Source organism: Staurois parvus, unplaced genomic scaffold (genome assembly GCF_062004578.1).
Source record: "Staurois parvus isolate SC_StPar_1 unplaced genomic scaffold, SC_StPar_1.0 ptg000017l, whole genome shotgun sequence".
NCBI lineage: Eukaryota > Metazoa > Chordata > Amphibia > Anura > Ranidae > Staurois > Staurois parvus.
Genome location: NW_028317813.1, coordinates 20,065,890 through 20,088,360, shown reverse-complemented (window position 1 = coordinate 20,088,360; position 22,471 = coordinate 20,065,890). Strand labels below are relative to the sequence as shown.

At 42.7% G+C, this 22,471-nt stretch overlaps 1 long non-coding RNA gene across 1 annotated transcript in view; it reads left to right on the top strand.

The window, feature by feature from the left end:
- Nucleotides 1-2,873: 2,873 nt before the first annotated feature.
- LOC149473395 (uncharacterized) overlaps nt 2,874-22,471 on the top strand; it is a 70,889-nt gene continuing 51,291 nt past the window's right edge. The window contains exon 1 of the long non-coding RNA XR_016313279.1: nt 2,874-2,998. This is a non-coding gene — a long non-coding RNA (uncharacterized LOC149473395). The remainder of the gene's footprint in view (nt 2,999-22,471) is intronic.

Below are 22,471 nucleotides of genomic sequence, written 5' to 3'. Positions count from 1 at the left end.
GAAATCCCCTAATGTATAATTTATGTGTCACTAAGCTCCTGCAAACAACCCCAGCTATCATACAGGCATGAAAAAGATGAGGAGCTCTCTGAAATGCATTGTCAACCCAGAAGAGTTTCCAGAAGCCAGGACACCTCCACCACTCACCATCGCTCCATGGATCTATCATCTATCTGCAGCTGCAAACCCAGACACATGCATACCTGCCTCTAGTCACAGGGGGCTTCTCAATGTCATTACTTTGCTGCAGGCTCTTACCACTGACTCTTTCCACAGTGTTTGTAAGTGAACTTTAGTCTCTTTCAAATAGATGGTTTGCTTTGTTTAAAGGTTTGGCTTACCTTTACCAAAAAAAAAGCTGCCTATACTGGAATGGGGCATCAGTAGATAAAAACAAACTGTGCAGCTTTGACTAAAGTTGGATAATGCTTTTGCTGTAGGTGTAGGTCATTTACGTACCTCACAGAGCCTGAGTGAAAAACTCCCAGAGATGGCATCAATCTGCCCTGCCTTTTTTGGTAGGACATTGCTAGTACTCTGTAAGACATTACTGCTCACCCTCATCATCACAGATGCAAGCTCTTAAACCCCTGCACATGTGTGGTCCACTATCTCCTCTGACTCAGCATCGATGAGCTCAGGGCTACTTCTACAGGGAAGAGAGAGCAGCTGGGAGTGTCTTGGAAATGTCCTAGCAACCAAGCACAATGGTATGATGCCCTCTCAGGGAGATATTCAGTGAGACTTCAGGAGGTACATAAATGGTCTACACTTTTAGCAAGGGTGTTAATCACAGGTATCCCTTACCCACATAGGCATTTTTTGGAAAAGCTTATCTAACCCTTTATTGCACAAAGATTGTTGAACCCTTTTCTCCTTCTATTTGCCAGGGCCTGGACTTGAACCTGGAACCTCTACAGTGTCTGGCATTAACTCTTCTCACTGAGCTATCTGGGATGCTGGACAACACTCCTGCCTGATCTATTGGACAATCCTGCCTTGTGCCTTGTTTTCTGCTGAACCTTGAACTCCTTGCTCCTCCCATGAACTTCCTGACTTAAGCCATGTCTCTGCACTTCCTGTTTGCCAGATTATTGTGCCTTCTCCAGCCAGTATCTCGTTCTTGTCTCTCCTGCTGCCATCCATACCTTCTCTATCGACCTTTGGCTTGTTCCTTGACTACGATTCTGCCTCATCTCAACCTGCTACCACTTGTTACCGACCTTTGGCTTGTTTATTGACTACGATTCTGCCTCATCTCAACCTGCTACCACTTGTTACCGACCCTTGGCTTGTTCCTTGACTACGATTCTGCCTCATCCCAACCTGCTACCACTTGTTACCGACCCTTGGCTTGTTCCTTGACTATGATTCTGCCTCATCTCAACATGCTACCACTTGTTACCGACCCTTGGCTTGTTCCTTGACTATGATTCTGCCTCATCTCAACATGCTACTACTTGTTACTGACCTTTGGCTTGTTCCTTGACTACGATTCTGCCTCATCTCAACCTGCTACCACTTGTTACCGACCTTTGACTTTTTCCTTGACTACGATTTTGCCTCATCTCAACCTGCTATCATTTGTTACCGACCTTTGGCTTGTTCCGTGACTACGATTCTGACTCATCTCAACCTGCTACCACTTGTTACCGACCTTTGGCTTGTTCCTTGACTACGATTCTGCCTCATCCCAACCTGCTACCACTTGTTACCGACCCTTGGCTTGTTCCTTGACTATGATTTTGCCTCATCTCAACATGCTACCACTTGTTACCGACCCTTGGCTTGTTCCTTGACTACGATTCTGCCTCATCCCAACCTGCTACCACTTGTTACCGACCCTTGGCTTGTTCCTTGACTACGATTTTGCCTCATCTCAACATGCTACCACTTGTTACCGACCCTTGGCTTGTTCCTTGACTACGATTCTGCCTCATCCCAACCTGCTACCACTTGTTACCGACCCTTGGCTTGTTCCTTGACTACGATTCTGCCTCATCTCAACCTGCTACCACTTGTTACCGACCCTTGGCTTGTTTACTGACTACGCTTCTGCTAGATCCCTACCTGCCATATCTGTTACTGGTTCCTGGATTGTTCACTTCCTGGTGGGGTGATCCTGAGAACTGTGACCTGGTACTAACACACAGCAAAATCCATCTCCACCATCAGGAGCTCTGGTGAATATCGGTTAGTGCTCAGACCCCGCACCTCAGGTGAGCCTGCGTCATCTCCCAGGGTGACCTGCTTGTTTACCTATCCTGTTGGTTGGTCTGCGGGTATAGCTACTGGTCTCCGAGTCTGACCTCTGACCATGACACTATCCTTGCACAGTGTATGGACTCCCCAAGTCTGCTCTAAGGTGCTGCACGTTCCATAAGCTCCCAATTTCAGATTATATTTTCTCATATTGATCTTTCCAGCAATAAGCTCTAACATATGTACTTTCTTCAGTATGTGAGCAGAATCATATGGTGAGCAACAGGTTAAGCTATCCAGGCATTTTAAAAAATCTAACTTCCTCAAGAACTGATCAAAGTAAAGCTGAGCGATAGGGGGTCAAGTGATGTTCTCCGTCTGTGATACTACAGAATGCACGTACAGTAGACCACAGAAATTACAGCAAAGTAATTAATGATCCCTGCAATAGGAAGAGAAAGATCAATACATACAGGGAGACCAGGGGCTATGTGTACCATGAACTACGCTAAGAATGAAATAGTAGGCAAATAATTGAATTACATTGCCTTCAAATTTATTAACAAAATTATGTTAAGAGGTGTAGGAGGAGGGATAAGGGAGAGGAAGGCAGCAAATATACTATATACACCCACCTCCCTCTGTTATCACCCCATCCTTAAATATCCCTGTCTAACAAGACTTGAAGTGAGACTTGTTGCTGTCAGAAGTCAGAGGCACAAAGCAGAGATCTTACTGAGACAGAATGTGGCAGAGGTTCTCAGCATTTGCAAAGCAGGTGAAGAAGCACCCTGGAGTAAGTCCTGCATTTACTATTGTTATAGATTTTTTTTATATTTCTGGTAGCTACAAAGTTAGTAGGCACTACATAATGTACATTTGCTGTAAACTTTTTACATTACATAAACAGAAAAAGTAGGTTAGAAAATTGTTGCAGTTAATTATTTTGCTGTGTCCTGGATTAAATGCCTCCTATATTCTGCTGTAAATTCTCATCTGAATGATGATGCTCCAGTCACTCTGACAATTGGGAATAACTTATTTTAAAGAATGTAACTGTGCCCAGACTGCTGCTTCTTATTTCAGAGCTCTAGTGTAGAAATTGTTTTTACTTAATAATTTCATGCCCCCCTTGCAGAGTAATCAGCAGTGAAAAATATTTTTTTAACTGATTTGAAGTTTCAGAATCTTCATGTTACCAAAGCTTCATTCCTGTTTACTGCAAATAGTTATGCAAATTTGTTGCAGCGTGAGAACATTTTTTAAACCTTGAATTTGTAAAATTCATGCAGAGACAGAGAAAGCAAAAATTGTCAAAGTGATACCTTGGAGCAGCTAACTAAGATATTAAGAATACAAGCTTTCATAACACTGGGTTTCTGCTTCAGGTATATTGACAGATAAAAGCTGAAGTGGCAGAGCACAAAATAATATAAATTCTAGGCAAAGGGTTGTATAGAACTAAAGTGTTGATAGAATAATAAAAGATGACATGTAAATTAGCTGTTTGCTCACAAAATATGATACAGCACAGCAAATAGTAATACAATGATATTTTATTCAATGCGTAGTACAAAAAGAAACATTTGTTATATGTGATGAGCAGACACGAGGTGTTAAAATAGTACAGCTCATTAAAAAGAAGTCATTTTGTAATTCTTTATCAGTTGAAAACATTTTTTGCTAGTCCATCCATTGGTGAGAATAGCATTAGACAGAATAGAGCAACTGGGAAAAATAATCCCTAAACAGTACTGGTAGCCTTGTGATTCCAACATGATATTTAGGGGAATTACAAGGATTGTGATAGACCTCGAGTATACCCAAGAACAAAGCTGCAATAACCAGCATACGTGGCCACATCACACTAAACAGTGGGAGGGACTTATGCAGGCCATACATTGGTTGAATTCCAAACAAATTTTCTTTAGAAAATCAGAAACTTTGTGAGTTTTGTTATCCGATGGTGCCACCATTGATTTTGAAATTCAAACAGCCAAGCCTTCAATTTCACCTCATGCAGTTACAGAAAAGAATTTTCATGGCCAAGAATTTAAAAAAAAAATTCCAACATGCCCAATCACTCAATTTCGATGGTCACACGAAAATCGGCTGTTTCTGTAACACACTAATGGTGCGAAATTCGAACAAAAATTCTTAGAAAAGATTTTCGAAAAGAGAATTCTTTCGGAATTTGACCCATGGATGGCAGGCTTTGAAGGGGCATTGTTTAATAGCCTACTAGTAGGCAGTGTATTATGCAGTGTATATGCTGCATGCATATCCCACAGTCCTAGTACTGTCACAAGTCAAAATCACACAGACACACTTAACCTCAGGTCAAAAGAGAATTGCTACACAATAATACTCTACTTTTTTGTATACAGAATATTAACACACAATACTCTTTTCTCTGCATACAGAATATATATAAAGAGTTGACACTTTTTGGGGCCCGCCTTAAAGAACTTCATAAAAGAAAGTTGGGGACAACTTAGTAACCAGTTAAGATAATGAACTTTATAACGTATGGGGTATGTTATGTATAGCACAACTTCCAAAGTGAAGTGTTAAGGGTTATATAGAGCAGAGCTTACAGTGATCATGAGTGTGCCTGGGGAATGCACTGTGCTGAGAAGTTACTGTTGTACCGTCTAACAGGGGATTAGTGGAGAAGTACCCTTTACATTAATGGTCATTCAGGATCTTCTCCTTTACATTATAACAACTATAAGTTGAGAAGTTCCCCCTTATAGTATATTAGTGGTCATATTATCAGTGCTTCCCTCTACCATATATTAGTGGTCAGTAATGAAATTTCACTCTGTGTTGCCGTTGTGCCCCTTGAGTAAATAGGTTGCCTACTTTTATTGTCGGTTTAGTACCCCTGTCATTGATTGTGCAGAAGTGCCCACTTATTGTGGTGGTCAGTGGTAAAGTGTTCCTATATATTGGTGGTCAATTGTTACATCCCACCAGTGATGAAGTGCTCCTTACATTGGTGACCAGTAGTGAAGTCCACCCTTACATTGATGGTCAGTGGGAGAAGTGACCCTTACATTGGAGGTAAGTGGTGAAGTGCCACCTTACATTGATGCCTAGTGGTAAGGTTTCCCATTACACTGATGATCCAAAGGAGAAGTCCTCCCTTACACTGGCAGTAAGTGGAGAAGTACCCTATCACATTGTAGGTCAGTGGTGAATTTCCCTATCGCATTGGCAGTTAATGGAGAAATGTAATTTTACATAGTTGGTCAGTGATCAAGTTTCCCATTACATTGTTGTTCAGTGGAGAAATGCCATTTTACATTGTTGGTCAGTGATGAAGTTTCCCATTACATTGGTGGGCAGTGGAGAAATGCCATTTTACATTGTTGGTCAGTGATGAAGTTTCCCATTACATTGGTGGTCAGTGGAGAAATGCCATTTTACATTGTAGATCAGTGGTGGAGTTCCCCATTACATTGGCAGTCAGTGAAGAAATGCCATTTTACATTGCAGGTCAGTGGTGGAGTTCCCCATTACATTGGCAGTCAGTGAAGAAATGCCATTTTACATTGTTGGTCAGTGGTAAAGTTCCACATTACATTGCTGGTCAGTGAAGAAATGTCATTTTACATTGTTGGTCAGTGGTGAAGTTCCCCGTTACATTGGTGGTGAGTGGAGAAATGCCATTTTACATTGTTGGTCAGTGGTGAAGTTCTACATTACATTGGTGGTCAGTGGAGAAATGCCATTTTACATTGTAGGCCAGTGGTGGAGTTCCCCATTACATTGGCAGTCAGTGAAGAAATTTAATTTTACATTGTTGGTCAGTGGTGAAGTTCCACATTACATTGGTGGTCAGTGGAGAAATGCCATTTTACATTGTAGGTCAGTGGGGAAGTTCCACATTACATTGGTGGTCAGTGGAGAAATGCCATTTTACATTGTTGGTCAGTGATGAAGTTTCCCATTACATTGGCGGTCAGTGAAGAAATGTCATTTTACATTGTTGGTCAGTGATGAAGTTCACCATTACATTGGTGGTCAGTGGAGAAATGCCATTTGACATTGGCGGTCAGTGTAATGCACTCTAACCTCAGTACCTTCTTTTATTGGTGGTCAGTGAGAAAAGTTCCTCTTTACATTGATAGTCAGCAGTGTAGAACCCCCTCACTTTGGTGGTAAATTGTAGCTAAACAGATACCTGGTATTAATTACTACTTACTTGTTGCTAGACCTGACTATGCTAGCAAGAGAACCTGGTTGTGTGTCTAGCAATGGCCATGATGATATTCCTTCCTGATCCATACATGGTTCATTAGCTGCCATGTCCCTTTTTTATATTATTTATTTATTACAGGTACTTATATAGCACTGTCAATTTACATACATATTTTGTACATTCACATCAGTCCCTGCCCTATGGGAGCTTACAGTCTATGGTCCCTAACTCACATTCATTGACATACTAGGGTCAATTCACCTACCAGCATATCTTTGGATTATGGAAGCAAACCAGAGTACCCAAAGGAAACCTACACAGGCACAGGAAGAACATGCAAACTCCAGGCAGGTAATGTCATGGTTAAGATTCAAACCAACAACCCTAGTGTTCCTAGGCAGAGGTGCTAACCACTTAGCCACTATGCTGCCCACATATATGAGATCACAGCAATATAATTCATCTAGCGATTGGCATGCTACTCCAATATTAGTCACATCTGAAGCAGAAAGATCTACAAGTTTATAAAGCTGTTGATTGAGTTTTTGTAAGACTTTTTTTCAGCATTCGATTTTTTTTTTCATCATTGCAATGAATTGTTATAGCAATGGTATGTTGGTTGTTCTGTATGTTAATACTGATGGAGCTACACCGCAAATGTTTCCGAAGATGAAAGTAAACCTTTATGTTAGTACTGGTGTGTTTTGGAATTCTCATGTTTAACACTATGGGGTGAAAGGTCTTTCATTTGGAGGCTGTCCAGAAGCAGAGCAAACTTCCCAGGGCCTCGCTTCCTCCCCAGACTCATCCCTTAGTAGCTGATCATACACAGTTTTCCCATCAAACTTATTAATGTTCTTCAGAGGTATCACAAAATAACAACCTCTGTAGGTTCATTATCATTCCATCGGTAGGATTCTCATGATCCTTAGCTGCTGCCTCTTATGTGCTATGTGACTTGAGCATGGGACACTGACAGCCTGTAGAAAATTGACTTTACCTTTGAAAATTGTTATCTAAATGGGTGAGTGCTCCAAAGTAAAATATTAATAATAATAATAATAATAAGTGCATTTTACAGTGAAGCTTTACCCAGATTTTTCCTTAGCTTCAGATAAAGCAAAACAGGGTTTGATCTTGTGTCGGTTTTTATGTGTATAGCTCTCTTCAGATGAAGTCCTATCTGTGACAGCCAGATCTTGTCTGTAAGCATCCTGGTTCCTGTCTGTACAGTCTTCCTTTGAACAACTGACAAAGAAGGCAGTGACACCATCATAATGACATCCCCACCTCTTCCATTATAGGAATATATGGGTACACATCATTTAGAAGGGATGCAGGAAGTTCATCTCATAGCTGCTCCTGTGGCTGTCACAGCAAGACTACACGTGGGGAAGATTTTCTTTTGAAGGTACAGCAATACAGTCTCAGCTGGGATCAAAACCCAAAAAAACCCTACCCAGCATAAGCTGGACTTATGTTTATATTTATGAATTCATTTATTTTTTTTATTTATCCTTGCATGTTTTGTGAATAATTAGCGCATTTTTTATTTGTACACTATTTTACCTTTTTTGGTTAGAGGTGCTGCTTATTATTTGATTTATTTTGCATTTTCTGTGGCGCTTCTTATATCTGCTACATTAAAAATACAATGTTTGGTGTAGAGTTCTGCTTTCACATTTAACCTCATATACAGGTGCACAAACCTTTACTATTGGGGAATGAACACTTTAGTCAGTCCATATTTCCTGATCTGTTCTTTCTCCATGTATCTCTAAAAACATTTCAATAATTAGGGATGATCACCAGCCATGAGTTTTTATACATACAGTATTTTCAGTATTACTGTAATAGGGAATCAAACATGTAGTAATATAACACCGTAGGCGCTGAATATACCACTGCTAGACACTAGATGATTCTAAGACACAGTGGCTAAATGGTTAGCACTTTCAGCTGGCAGCACTAGGGTTGTTGGTTTGCAATCCCAACTACGGCACCACCTGCCTGGAGTTTGCATATTCTCCTTGTGCTTGTATGGGTTTCCTCTGGGTACTCCAGTTTCCTCCCACACTCCAAAGATATGCTGGTAGGTTAATTGGCTGCTGTCTAAATTGTCCCTAGTATATGTACAGTATGAATGTGAGATAGGGACCTTAGATTGTAAGCTCCTTGAGGGCAGGAACTAATGTGATTGTCAGGGGCGGACTGACCATTTGGAAACTGGGGGCCCAGGGTCAGTAGGGGGCCCCATGAGATGCCCCTGGTATCTTTTTCATAGGCTTTTTTGAGTTTGGGCAAGGACACAGGGGCCCCATGATCCCCTATTGCCCGGGGGCCCCATGAGTTGTCAGTCCGCCCCTAGTGATTGTACAATATACTGTATGTGTAAATTGATGGTGAAATACCTGTAATAAAATAAGGCTGTAATGCAGTGTACGGAAGAGAAGGTAGTAGAGGTAAGGAAGATTGGCACAGCAACTTTGTTCCATACTGTATTTCAAGTGTATGTATGGCCAAAACCTAAAAAAAAAACGTTTGGGCAGATTAGGGAGGAATCAGAACTCCTGTCAGGTTTTGATTGTCATCTGTGTTCTTGCTGGATAGGTTAGCCCTCTCTATGTCTATGTTTTACAGTTGTCACTAAGAAGTGAGGGGCAATTTTCCAATTGGGATATTTGTCTTGGTGACAACAGTATAAAAGGGGAATTCTCCTAACTTTTCAGGGATTTCCTCTCTCTTTCTGCTGCGTCTCCAGGATAGGAAGTAAAGAAAATTTTCCCAATGGGACACTCACAGTAAAGAGAAAACCTGACAGGGCTTTTAACCTATTACTACTCTATACAAACCAAAAAAAAGTTTTGGCTATACTACACTTTAACCACTTGCTATCCTGAGGATTTACCCCCCTTAATGACCAGGCCTCTTTTTGCTATTTGGCGGCGCACTATTTCAACTGATAATTGCGCGGTCATGCAATACTGTACACAAACTAAATTTACGCCCTTTATTCCCAAAATCCCAATAAGTGTATATTGATTGTTTTGTGTGACAGTTATAGCGTCTACAAACTATGGTATAGGTAATGGAATTTGCACAGCTTTTACTTTCTGACTGCCCATCACATATCTTGAGCTGCTAAAATACCAGGACAGTGCAAACACCCTCAAATAACCCCTTTTTTTGAAAAGTAGATACCCAGGGTTAACTGTGTGCTGGGAGTGTTTTACTGGAGGGCGGGCAGTGTGTGCTTCACAGTAAGCACACTGATCGGGATAACTCTGCTCAGCCATCTGGAGCAGTGTGCCCAAACTGACAGGGAGGAGGGCTGTTAGTAAACAATGCAGCACTCTTCACTGTTGGTGATCGCTGGTAATCACCGGGTGCCGACTGGTAATCACCGGACTGGAACCGGAGATTGACACCCGGGGTTGTGATCGGAGGCACGGGTAGGTCGCTTGCGCGCTCCCCCTGCCAGGAAATGCAGAATCACGTTTATATATGTAATTTTTCACACAGGGGCCGCCCTGCAGCAGTAAATCTACTGTGGGCAGTCCTAAAGCTGTTAAGGGGTCTAAAAAAAAGGTTGGACAAATGTGACAACCATTCCTCCTAGCTATGACAAATTCTGACAAAATTTCACTTAAAGTGGTTCTAAAGGCTGAAGGTTTTTTGCCTTCATGAATTCTATGCATTAAAATAAAAAAACTTTCTGCGTGCAGCTCAGTGCCCCCCACCCCCACCTGAGCCCCATCATAATCCACCAGCTCCTGCTGCTGTCAATCACAGTCATTGAGGAGAGAGAGGGGGCCGGGCTAAGCCACGCTCTTTATATCTTATGGACATGCAGGGCCAGCTCGGGAGCAAGCATGCACAAATGCCCCCAGAGCAAGCAGCTTGCTCTGGGGACACTTGGCAGAGAGGAGGGGCCAGGAGCACCACTAGGGGACCCCAAGAGAGGAGTATCGGAGCTGCTCTGTACAAAACCATTGCTCAGAGCAGGTAAGTATAACATCCTAGGAAATAATTGATATTCCAATCAATGAATAAATAATTATCATAAATGTCCAGATATATGATATATAAAACAGTCTCAATAAGTGCAAGTGATTCGGATATGAACTAATAAATCTTGTTATCCCAGTGGCATATAAACAAATATTCCGGTGACGTGCTGGGTATTGTAAAAATGCACACTCACCAGATGCACATTTTAAATGCGCAGTGTATTAATATGTTGTAGTCAGCCAGAGGTCCCCTTTAAGGTGGGATGAAATACAACCTGGTATGGATATCCCTCTTCTGGAGTCTGGGGACTGTGTTATATATCAACTCTCTGCTCTCTCCGCCCCCACCTCCACCCAGTACCTCACTCACCGCCCACAGGATTGCTAACCACTTCCAAAGCATGATTGACGCAATTTGCAGAGACATCACCACTGCTCAGACTTCCGCCCCACCTAGCATCCCTCACACGAAAACCCCCTCAACACTCCTCTCCTTCGACCTCGCCACTATCCAGACCTCCGCCCCGTCCAACATTCCTCACACTAAAACCCCCACAACACTCCACTCCTTCGACCCTGCTACCACTGAAGAGGTCACTAAGGTCTTCTCTGAAGCTCGTCTTACCACCTGCCCCCTTGACCCTGTCCCCACACAACGCCTACGATCACCCTCTTCCTCCATCCTACTCTCCCTCACTCAAATCTTTAATCTCTCCCTCTTTACTGGCACATTCCCCTCTCCTCTGAAGCACGTGCACATCACTGGATCCCACTGACATAAACAACCTTAGACCCATCTCCCTGCTGCCATTTTCATCCAAACTCCTTGAGCGCTTAGCCTATATTCGCCTAAGCTCCCACCTCACTGACAACAACCTCCTTGATCCCCTACAATCTGGCTTCCATCCCCTACACTCCACCAAAACCACCCTACTCAAACTCACCAACGACCTGCTAACCGCCAAAACCAATGGCCACTACTCAGTGATACTACTCCTCGACCTCTCTGCGGCTTTCGACACGGTCGACCACCTCCTCCTCCTCCTCAAAAAACTATACTCTTTTGGCCTCAGAGACTCCGCTCTCTCCTGGCTCACTTCCTATCCTTCAGTGTTACCTATAACGCTGCCACCTCCCCCTCACTCCCCCTCTCTGTGTGGGTCCCCCAAGGTTCTGTCCTCGGGCCCCTTCTCTTCTCCATTTACACCTCCTCCCTTGGTCAACTTGGTCAACACTCCCACGGCTTCAACTACCATCTCTATGCCTATGACACTCAAATCTATCTCTCTACCCCTCGCCTCACCCCTTTAGTCTCCGCCCGAATCACTAGCCTTCTGAGCGACATATCAGACTGGATGTCACTCCACTTCCTCAAATTACACCTTGCCAAAACCAAACTCCTAGTTTTACCCCCAGCCCACGCCCCCCCCCCGACCTCTCCATCACGACCAACAACGCCACCATCAGCACCAGCCCGCAAGCCAGAGTACTAGGCGTTATTCTAGACTCAAATCTGTCTTTCCAGCCCCAGATCCAATCGCTGACAAATTCATGCAGACTCCACCTCCTCAACATCTCCAAAATATGCACGTTCCTTACTCCAGAAACTACAAAGCAACTCATTCACTCCCTTATCATATCACGACTCGACTACTGTAACTCGCCAGCCTACCCCAACACAGGCTATCCCTGCTTCAGTCTATCCTGAATTCTGCAGCCAGACTCCTCCACCTTACCAACCGCACCATATCCGCCACCCCCCCTGCCAATCCCAATCCCTCCACTGGCTTCCGATTGCCCAACGCATAAAATTCAAAATATTAACATTGACACACAAAGCTGTTCATAACACTGCCCCAAACTACATCACTGACCTGATATCCATCTACCACCCAAAACGCACTCTCCACTCCTCACAAGACATCCTACTCTCTAGTTCCCTGGTCTCATCCTCCCATGCCTGTCTTCAGGACTTCTCCAGGGCTTCTCCCATCCTCTGGAACTCACTACCCCAATCCATCAGACTGTCACCTACCCTCCTCACCTTTAGGCGCACCCTGAAAACCCAACTTTTCAGAGAACCCTACCCCGCACTCACCTAATTGCTGATCTCCTAAGCTCTTCCCACCACTCCATCCCCCACAGCTATTTCCTCCTGTACCACTCTCCCCTCCCTCCTAGATTGTAAGCTCCAAGGAGCAGGGCCCTTGAACCCCTCGTGTATTGTATTGTATTGTTCCTGTACTGTCTCTCATTATAATGTGCAGCTCTGAGCAAGCTGTTGGTGCTATATAAATACTGTATAATAATAATATCATATATCTGGACATTTATGACAATTATTTATTCATTGACTGGAATATCAATTATTTCCTATGGTGGTTATTTACTAAGCACTTTATCTGGATATTAAGCACTTTGTTTTGTTATTACTAAGCACTTTATTTGGATAATATCCAGTTGTTTATCCAGTCCTATTATTAGCTCTGCACTTTTTACAATTGTACTAGTTATTTTAGAAGGTATACGGTTTCCTTTTTAGTGTATCAGCTGCTTCCATTATTAAGTGCTCGCTTAGTCCCATTTTATTTAGGTAAGTATAACATGTTTGATATTTAATAGAAAAAAAATCTAAGCTTTACAACCACTTTAATACGGTGATTTCCTATAATGGTCAGCTCTAATGGCCATAATGTCTCTTTTTTTTTCTGATTGAGACCTTTCAGAAAAAATACCATTTAATGGCCACTATATGGAACTGCCGATCATGGGAAATAACTGTATTAAAGGATAAGTTCACCTTTTTCCCAAACTAATAAATGCACATTTTTTGCAGGTAAAAAAATTGTGCATTTGTTATATTAGCCTGTAAAGTATTGCACCAGCAATCAGAAGATTGCTGGTGCCATGCAGGTCTCCTGCAGATCTGTCAGTGTATCTGCTTGCCTGTATGGGATGCACGAGCAAGCAGATATACTAACAGGAAGAATCCATGAACTACCATGACGCTCCACAGCACAGTGGTAGTTCATTGAGGACCACAAGCTGACAGCTGCTAAGACTGCAGGGACTTGTAGTCTCTCATTCACAGAGGACTTTTTTAAATTTAATGGCTATTAAGGGTGAAAAGATGCCCCACTAGCTGTCAAAGCTGGGAGCGAGTGGGCTGGTCTTGTCGTAACATGTTGGCAAATGATTGTCACAGTCATCCAACCACTTTTGTATAAATAGACCCCTTAGTGTGTTTGTAAACAATTATGTTAACATGTATGTAAAATCAATGTTTTAATTTTGTTAGCTTTGGGTAGAGTAACGAGTGCTTAAATTTAATGTCAAGTCTTTTGTTTCTCCAAAACAAGGGGATATTCCCTTTAGACAGTGGTCACCAGAACAGGTTTACCCATTGGAACATTCGCCATCACCACCTGTTACTGTGACAACTCAAAATGTGTAGATGTCCTTCACTTTCTGTCTCGTTATAATAATTACCAGGGTGAATCCTGCCAGTGGGGACACAGACAACAATAAAAATCTGACAGAGGTTCTATCCCTCTTCTCTCATCCAAAACTAAAAAAAAAAAGGTTTTGGCTGGACTTGAATTTTAAATAATAGTTCATTCATAAATATAATGCTTTGACAGCTTCAGGGGCCTCCTGGTACCTTTTAAAATGATATTAAAGGCAATTAAAAACAAACAAACATGTTATACATACCTGTTCTGTGCAGTGGTTTTGCACAGAGCAATCCTGATCCTCTTCTTCTCAGGTCCCCGGCCGGTGCTCCTGGCCCCTCGCTCCTGCTGAGCGCCCCCAGAGCAAGAAGTTTGCTATTGGGGCACCTAAGCAGGCTCGCTCCTGAGCTGCTGCTTTGTGTGTCCATTCACACACACACAACCACGGCTCGCCCCCCTCTCTTCTCATTGGCTCACTGGCTGAGGTTGACAGAAGCAGGAGCCAATGGCCATTGAAGAGGGAAAGTCTCTGGACATCGCTGGATCACAATGGGGCTCAGGGTAAGTATTAGGGGGGCTGAGGGGGGAGCAACACACAAAGTCTTTTTGCCCTCATGCATAGAATGCATGAAGGTAAAAAAACCTTAAGCCTTTACAACCACTTTAAGCTGGCCATAGGTAGATCGTAATTTGGACGGTTCATCTGGAACTGGCTGAACTTTGAACCATGTGTGAGCAGGCTGGTTGTACATAAGTCAATCTATCCATCGACTTGTACACAACGAGCCTGTTGAAAATGTTTGCTCGATCAGTGTCACCAGCTATAGCCGGCAGTGCTGGTGAGTGTATTCTCATGGCGGGGAAGTCCCACCCCCTGTAAAAATACAATAGTTCCGCTGGAGGTATTCCCTTATCCACATCGTGTGGCTGGGGGAATCAAGTCATTTTCTTTCATTCAACCTGCTGGTTGAATGAAAGAAAATGAATCATGTATGGCCTGTCTTAGAGACATTCTGTCATGCTGAAGGAAAGAACTTTTTTTTTTTTTTTTATTTTACCATAGTTTTATAGGACAACCTAACCTCCTAGTACTGACATAGTAACAGTCAACAAAAATAGAATAGTGCAATACTACAGTACCTCTGAAACATTTTCAAAACACAAAGTTCAATACATTTATTACTTTTCTGGCTGTACTGATATGCTGAGCCCAAACACCAGAATGCTCTGCTTAGTTCCATTACGCCTGTACAGTTGCAAGTTTCCATTGTGCTCAATCAAGAATCTTCAGATTTTGCGTGTTAACTCGTGGGAAATACAAAAACTATTTTATGCTGTGTCTGTAAACATTGCATAGTTCAGTTATAAACAGTTGTAAAATGAGCCTCACAACTGCAAGCAATATATTATCATTTTCAGTGAGGTAACATAGACACCATCAAAAGCATGTACAGGCTTAAAGCAGAACTCCATTTTATGTTTATTTGTTAATTATACATGATTAAAAAAGGAACATAGCTTCCGCTGCAGTAATCGTCTTTTCTCTGGTGGTGTCCACCACAGAAATCTACCTGTCAGCAGCTGCTTGCAGCTCCTGTTCTGAGTTGAATGATGGCCAGAAGCACTCCACCCTCTTCCTGTGAGCCCTGGCTGTCATGGACACACCCCCTGGGAGATGAGTCATCTTGTGAACTGGGGCTCACTGGCAGGGGCGGACTGACCATTTGGAAACTCGGGCACTGTCCGAGGGCCCGGGGTCAGTAGGGGGCCCCATAAGATGCCCCTGGTACCTTTTTCATAGACTTTTTTGAGTTTGGGCAAGGACACAGGGGCCCCATGATCCCCTATTGCCCGGGGGCCCCATGAGTTGTCAGTCCGCCCCTGCTCACAGGAGAATGCTGCATAGAACGACAGTTAAGTCACTATGCGAGTCCTGTTCTCTGCAGCAGTTATGATCACCCACTACTGAGGCCAAAAAATTAGACCCAGGGACTGATGTTTTTGGCTTACTTACCTGTGTAATTCACTACAAAAGGTCTCCAATCTACATCACTGCTGACCCCAAAGTAGCCTCTGTTCTCCCAATTGCTTAACCCTATTGCTGCCAGAACCAGTTTTGCATTTTTTTGCACATTTAAAAAATTATTTTAGACCCGAAGATTACACAAAACCCCCAGACATTATATATTTCCTGAAAGCAGACACCCTAGAGAATAAAAGTGGTATTTCCAATTTTTTATGTCACATATTACCACAATGGTCTAGGAAACAAAATTTCAGTAAAAAATACACTAAAGTAAATTTTAAGGCAAACAAGTGCAATAAATTACCCACACTTTTTGGTAAAATATAAAAGACAAGGTTGCGCCGAGTAAATAAATACCCAACATGTCAAACCTTAAATTTGTGTGCACCTTTGAAATGGCAACAAACTTCAGTACTCTATATTTTCTATAGGCAATGCTTCAAAAGCCCCTACAGGTCATCGGTTTAGTGTGATAGAGGAGATCTTGTGCTAGAATTATTGCTCTCACTCTGGCGTGCGTGGCGATATGTAACATATGTATCGTATTTAAAGTTTCTACCCCGATGTATTTTACTTTCCTACTTGCGTATATGTGGAAGTAGGGGCAGGGGCATCAACATTTTTTGGGGGGGATGTTATGTGCTTGGGCGTAACTATCTTTTTGCAATAAAAAGAAATGTTTTTCCACTTACCTTTTTTTTCCATCACATAAGGGACACTAGGTCCTCTATGTGATCATTTTTAGGTGACAGGTTCTCTTTAATGAGACCCTGCATGTCTCCTCTGGGCTCCATTGGATATTGCAATGCAAGTGACAGCGATGACCCAAAAGTGATGTCATACCAGTCGCATTCCGGGTCACAGTAAGAAGGGGAGGAGAGCAGATATGTGTCTTGCTCCACCCACTGATACCCGCCATGTCAACCCCAGGCCCGTAGATGGGCAATCGGAGTCCAGAATACAAGGTGGGAACATGCACACGGGGAAGGTGGCTCCATTACAGGGGGCTGTGGAAGCAATCGGATGGCAGCGCAGCCCAACTGCTTCCACCTGACAGTCAGGAGTCTGCATATCAGTTTTAGACACAATCCAGGTGGCTGCAGCCACTACATTGTGTGTAAAACTCCCTGCTGTCAGATCCGTATGGCATACAGACCGGGCAGCAAAAGAATTAAAATGGTATGAAACTCAAAAACAAAAATGTATTATATTGCAGATTATTAATCCTTAGATTTGATGGCTCTATACGTTTTCTTTCTTCACCTGGTGTTCCAGCCAGTAAATCTAATATTTTTCAGTTTCCTTCAACAGACCAAGCTGTCCACACAAAGTAGCAATCAGAAGGTTGGGACACAGCATTCACTACTGACAAGGGTGCTTACAATGATCAGATTTTATTCATTTATGTAAAACATTTATCCCAAAAGTAAAACCAACTGTTTGCTGTAACTACTTATAAAGTATTAGATGGTGTTCAGCTTCAATGCGTTAGTCAAGTCCACCAAAATCTGCTTGTCTAACACTATCCTCCTCCCAGACTGACAATTATGCCTTCCAAAGCGTCTGCTCTACTACTTCATCCAGAATGCAGACACCCTAAGGCTACGTTCACACTAGCGTTGTGTGCAGGCGGCAGAGAGGCGTTTTTACCGCTTCCCAAATGCCCCTGCCAATTCTGCACATTACAGCACATGGTGCTGTTCTAACGGGAGTGTTTGCATCGCGTGGCGTTACGTTGCGGCAAAACGGACGCCTCTGGTCGAGTCAGGAGGTGTTGAAGCCTCCTATTCTCGTCTATGGTGCCGCTCCGCAAATGCCCGGCCGGCGTTTGCGGTGTGGTTGTGACGCGGTTGCGGGGCATTTGCGGAGCGGTGACACCACTCAAACTGCATTCTAGGCATTTGTGGGGTGTTATTAACGCTTGGCAAACGCCTAGCAACCGCCGCTAAACCGCGCATGTGGCGTTTGCGGAGCGTTAAAAAACGCTCCGCAAACGCCGGACCAACGATTGCCAAACTTTATAGGGGCGTTTGGCAAGCACTGGTAAAACAGCCAAGTGTGAACGAGGCCTAAGACAGGAGGTGTGTCACTGGCTGTATCATGAGGTGAAATATAAACAAAAAAAGAAACATACAAAAAAAAGAAACTAAAACAGCTCCCACAGAGTTAATACCATTTTACTGTCATTCTTAATTCACCACTGATGACGTTTATTGTAGCGAAAGGATACATGCAATGTATATACATTTTTATAGGTTAGAGTGATGAAAAACATTTTAATTCACCTGAGAGTTTCTGGAAGTTCCCAAGAACCTGTGCATTGTTATGTGTATCACCATCTCATCATTGGCTGTTGGCAGTGGAAAAGTGTGGGGAGGGGCAGCCATTGCGGTCACCCCAGATGCAACATTTAGAGTGGCACACTTCAACAGACTCCCTCTGACACCCTCAGACAGATTGTTCTGAGGGCCCTCCGGCAGTGTCATCTATGACATCAGTGTCCTCCCACCAACATCGGTGTCCTCTTTCCCAAAGACTGTCCTGTGTGCATGCCAAATTGTATAAGCTTCCTCGTTCTAATAAATAGCTTTGCCTCTCCTCTATATAAGGATTGCTCTGTTATCAGCATTTATTATGATGAGCAGAACCAAACACCCGGTGTGAGCATTCCGGCAGACCCCCTCTGATTTCTGGATGCCCTCCAATAGACTTCCTTTGACAGATCGTTCTGTGTACTCTCTGACAAATCCACTCACATCACCGGCTGAGCAATGTGCTGCCCGCCAACTTCTGCATATGGGGTGCACACTCTGAGGTAAAGACCATGGATTTCTGGGTGCAGACTGACAAATCCTGGGGTACAGAGTATGACAATGGGAAAGGGGGGCACTTATGATTGTAATTAAATCGGATGGTACATGATGAAATATTAATCTCCGATCACTGGGTGAGTATTAATAATTTAAGATATAAGGGTCAGACTGCCCTATCTCTTGGTGTGTGTGTCAGGTGTATACAGTAGATAGGGAGGATGTGGAGAGTGTATAGATATATAGGAGAATGTACAGGGTATATAGATGATTTATAGGGGGTTGTGGAGGATGTACAGCCTGTATATAAAGGTTCCTTGGTATTTACATCCTGAGCCTCTGATTGGCTGCCCACAGCCTTTTATTATTGATTGAATCTGAGAAAATATATCTTTGACTACTGTAGTCAAAGAGATATATCAAATTCAAACCAATAATAAAAGGCTGTGGGCAGCAAATCAGAGGCTTGGGCTGTGAGTGGAAGAACCCCTTGCGTTTCCACAGCCACAGAGCGTGTGCAGCAGCAGAGCAGGCATAACAGTCCCTTGGCCCCCGTTCATAAGTAAGAACAACCAGTATAATATATATTATTTCCTTAGTATATTCATTAAATAATAATAAATATATAGTATATTTATTAAATAATCTACAAAAAACACATTTATAGGTATGAATAATCCTAAAATGTACCATAAGGCGTTTAATACTGTACTAGTGGAAGGGACTCATGGAGTGCTAAAAGTCCACAGGTTAGGGAGCGCAAATTACTTGCCTTCCCCTGAACACTGACAATCCATGCTACACCACTGGCTGTTGGCAGACATAGGATGTAACGTCTATAGTTGCACTTGAGTTACTGGAAGCATTAATTCTTCATCCAATCACATTTCTATTTTAAAAATTTCTTGAACAATTGGGTATATTAAGTGAACATAGTTTGATAAGTTAACTGAATATTCTAGTTTTTTAGTAAATCAGCACTACTGACTGATTGGACATAGGTATACACAGGTTATTGCATGTGCCACTAATTACTCCTGGGTGGTAGTGTTGAGGTTTAAAAAAAATAAACCAAGCAACCAAGTAGATTTTTCTTTTCATCCATTGTAAAAGACAGTTCTTCCTTCATACCCTTTTATATACGAGTCCCAGTGCATTATTGTAATATGCGATCCAATGAGATTCTCAACAGCTGGGCCTCTGTGTACAGGAAAAAGTAATGGAAATTTTAGGGGAAGAAAAAAAAAGTAAAATCCCAGTGTCCCTGGGATTATTTATTAACCCCAGGGACACTGCATTTTGGCAGATTTACGTGAGTTTATGAAAAGAAATCAAATTGCTAGTTATTCACTAGTTGGTTGTCCAGCAGTAATCAGCGGCTCAGTTATTATTTCAGTGGATGCTGCTGCACACCTCGCTTCTTCATCTCTTGTGCTGCAGCTAGCCTCATTGCAACCCCCTCTGTAAGATCGTTTTGCCTACTTTTTCGTTTTCTGTGTCCTAATGTATGTTCCAAGGCACACATGGCATATGTGCATTGAGAAATATTATTGTATTTTGACTGGCCAGCAGTTCTTTAAAGATGCCAAGGGGCAGCTACTGACAATTTTTTGGGGGTGCTGTATTGGTGTTGGGAGTATAAGTGGGAGAGATAAGCCCCTGACTCTGAATCTTGTGTTATAATAAAAGCATATATAACATAATGAGAAGCATCCAACGTTATATTGAAAGCATTCACAGTGTATTAAGAACAGACACTATGGGACTGATTTACTTAAGCTGGAGAGTGCAAAATCTGGTGCAGCTCTACACAGAAACCAATCAGTGTCCAGGTTTTTTTTGTCAAAGCCTAATTGAACAACCTGAAGTTGGAAGATGATTGGCTACCATGCACAGCTGCACCAGATTTTGCACCCAGAACTCAGAAATATGTAACTGTCCCTTACATTGTTCTGCAAGTGCAAAAATCAGTTCATTAGTTGGTATTAATGGACATAAAGATAAGCCATAGCTGCCAACATTTGAAAAGAAGCAACACCATGAAGGGACTGAGAAGAAAAAATGTGGTGTGCTGCATGGGTCATGAAGCGATTGAGATGAAAAAGACTGTGCATATTTAAACGTGGCCAAAAATGGGCACAGTAAAAAAAAATGGGTGCTGTTTCACAGTGCATGGCGAGCAGTGTCCTGCATTTTCTCCTTTGGTTGGAATAGACAAAATAGGGCCTGGGGTTATTTTGAAGAGATTGTGAGAATAAAATAATCCTCAACATTTATGAACCACAAACTCCAAAACTTGGAATAATTTTCATTGGCCATTGTCAAGAATTCCTCCATAAGTTTAATGTGATTCAGTTCAGTGACCCATTCTCAGGTGGTACTGTAGGTGTCCTAGGGGATTTCCAATTCCTAGGGATTAAAGTACGCCCTGCTAGGACCAAAAAACAAACAAAAAAAAGACCCTTTTTTATATACTTCATGGAGCCTGGAATCATAGAGAGAAGAGTTACCCATAATAAGGTGACTGAATTTAAAAAAAAAAAAAAACTGTCCAGTACAGCCTAATTTTGGGGCAAGATCAACATATATGGAGATGTGTACCACCTGGCTCTCCAAATGCTCCAGCATAACATCAAGATAATCTTGTGAAGCATGGCCAGGCATCAGTATCATCTGGTCAAGAGTTTGCAGTTCCGTTCCTGTGCTTGAGAGGCAAATGCAATTTTAAAGGTAAGAAGGAGAGCTTTGTCCCAGTCTTACTGAGATAGGCTATGGTCCCAGACTTAGATGTAAAAGGGACAGTTGAGGCAGGCATGTGACAGTAGAATGCCATGCAGTTTTTGGAAATGGCGTGTTAACACTAATAAATAAAGTTTATTGTAATTACTACATCAGAGAAGCCAGAGAACAAGAACACAGTCAGGCAGGGCATTAGGCCAGTCAGCCAGGCAGTCAGGAGTCAGATCAGTCTCCATCCTATGGCGCTTTTTCCTTATGCCAGATTCCAGAAGGCAGCATCTGATGGCTCCATGTGGAACTAACTGAGCTACCAGCATCTGGATCTATAGAATGGGGTATATAGGCAGCTGTGGGATTACTCCAAGGACCAACCACATAGGTATGTCCCTGATTTTCCTCTAACATTGCTGCCAAGTGGCAATGCATTTTAGCTAGGATGAACTTTATGAAAATTTTATTGCTGGCTCTGACTATGGTGACTGCTGAATGGGGGTGCTAGAAGAAATGTTGGGGTTGCTTTAGCACCTCCAAGCACCCCCCTGGTGCTCACACTGATGGCACCAGGCCCAAAGGTCCAGTTCCCATTACAGCATTTGTTTGACTCATGCTTCTCTTTACTGTGTGTGTCATGCCTTCAGCAATTTGTTCTTTGTTAATTAGGCATTATTAGTATGCCTTATCAGTTTGTAATTCTCTGTTCATTGTGTAACTGCTCCATCTAGTGGCTGTTTGTATACACTGCATCTTTTCACAGTAGAAGTTTGACCCATTTCAGCTTCCATAGCTTGTAGCCTATGAACTCTGATTACATCATCAGCCCTGCTCATAGCAGCCATTTCCTCATCACAGACTCCATTCCTGTGGTAACCACGCTGCTGGTAGGATCCAACCCTCACATTCAGGTTCACAATAGCATCGTCGGTACGTCTACACACATGTCTATATCTTATGCATCTGTGTTTTATGTAACCTACATGTCTTACATGTGTTTATATGTGCATTGCCTTACTGTAATGTATAATATG